Genomic DNA, 2,306 nt, shown 5'->3' on the forward strand with positions numbered 1-2,306 from the left:
GCCTTTGGATTTGAGCACGGCAATGTATGTCATTGTATAGGGACAGTGGGGACCCATGCCAAGGTCTCCATATCCTCTTAGAGACCCAGGATGGCTACCCAGGCCTATCTTATTTTTCTTGATCTAGCCTAGTCAAGAGATATCTTTACTTTGGAATGAAGATACAAAAAAAATAGAGTTTCACTGAGGAAATGGATTAGCATTCCTAGATGACATAATGTCATGGCTAAATTGTCATAGAACTGTCCTCAGAATTTTAAGTCCATCTATTTGCTCAAGATGAATTTAGAAACATTGATTAAGAAGTTTTCTCTGAAAATTGCTGTCTGTCTGATGGTTAGCCAGAGAAATAAATTTTCTAAACTTTTGAGTACTTTTCCACATACAAGGAGTTACGTATGGGCTCTTCTCTATTGATCATTATGTAATGCATACTCTCTGAAAATAGAAATTTGATCAGTGAGTACTCACACAATCACAGCATGCTATATAACTACAGGGGCCTTAGAAATCACATAATCTTAGTGAGACGAGGCTTAGGGGAAAATGTCTTTTTATTATGCATCATAAAAACCCAAAATATGACTTGCCTTCCCATGTATTTATGGCAGATTCATTTCAACTTCAGGAATCATGTTTTAGAGAGAGTTTTCTAGGTGGGATAAAATTTCCTCTAGATTATTCATTGGAAATGATAGAGAAGCAAAATAACATAACAAAGAGAAACAAATTTGGAACTGGAAAGCCTTGTACACTTATTCAACAAATGATTATGGAGCTCCTTTTGTGTGCCAGACACTGAGTCTGGTATTGCATACAACAGCAAAGAAAATGAACATCATTCCTGCATCCATAAGGAGAGTATATCTAAGATGTACTTCTGATCATTATTCTTTTGATGTATCAGTCAAGTCCATAATGAGACGAATGGAAGTAATAATAGTATTCACCATATTATAGGACTACACTGAAGATTAAATTGAAGGATGCATATAGAATCACTTCATACATTCCAAACACATTATGCTGCTTCCTAATAAAAACTATTTAGTGAAAACAGCAACATTTTGGAACTTGGGTATTATCCTAAGTGTGCCAAACTCTCCGATATTGATTTTAGAATGCAATAATCAGAGAGTAAGTGGAGGCAGCAAGATATAGGACACAGCAACCTGAACTCTAATCTTAGCTCTATCACTGGAGTTTTGTGATTTTAGAGTTGTCTTTTAATTTTACCTATAAACTAAGGAGAATCATGCCCAGTTCACTGAAGATTTGTAATTAATTTCTTGAAGGAGCTGAAGTTCACAGGGCATCAATAGGATGCAACTTCATTATCTTTTGTCATTGCTCCTTCAAAGTGCTGTCATCTCAAAATGTGTCTTCTCAAATCTCTTTACTTTCATTAACATTAGATAGATATAATAGTTTTTTCTTTCACTTAGAAGAAAGAAACAAAGCCTTTCCATTTCCAACTATTAAAAAGTCAAGTCCACTGTCATGTCAAACTATACACTCTTTTCCAAATTAAAACATCCTCCCTCCCCGACGTCAGGCTCTGGAGCCTATAGTGAAGAAAGGGGACAGGTCTGATTCTCTATTTATCACTGTCCCTCCTTCCCCACTCTGCAGTTGCTGGATGTGACCAGCCCAGGATCAAATGCTGGGATGGAAAGAAGAGGTTTGGAAAGAGAGCAGAAAAAAGTTGCCTGGATAGTTGGAATTTGGTGTCAACATTTTTAAATGACAGATGTGCAAATATCGGCTCTTTCTTTAGGGGGATTTTCCCAAGGAAATTATCCAAAATGCAGGGATGTGTTTGTCATTGCATAGGTATATAACTCAAGTAGTCCCTGGTTTCATTAGCTAGTAGGTAACAATGATACTCTCTTTTGTTTAATGCTAAATTATGATGAGTTTGAGTCCCCATCCTTATAGCCTTTGAGAAATGCAGAGTTTTACCAGGGTCTCTTCAGGTAGTTCAGAGCATCCCCAGGGGAAGGAAACGGTCCACACTGTTGCTCTCCTGCCTTCTCACCTGCCTTCTGCTGTGTCTGCTCCACCCACCAGCCCCTATTCCCATTGCCCCAAGTCTCCACTTCTGCTTTCCAGCGGTGGCTACTCTTCCAAGACTCACCATTTCCTCAGAAACCAGACAACAGACCCATCTTATTCTAAGTCACCTACAGCATAGTTGAGGCCAGGCTGCAACTTCAAATGAGATTTTTAGAAGTTGGAGATAATGAGAGAGATGACCTGGAGCTAGAACAGAGCTTCCCCTGAGTCTGTGGACTCCGGCAGGACAG

The sequence above is a fragment of the Pteropus vampyrus genome, unplaced genomic scaffold (genome assembly GCF_000151845.1).
Source record: "Pteropus vampyrus isolate Shadow unplaced genomic scaffold, Pvam_2.0 Scaffold352, whole genome shotgun sequence".
NCBI lineage: Eukaryota > Metazoa > Chordata > Mammalia > Chiroptera > Pteropodidae > Pteropus > Pteropus vampyrus.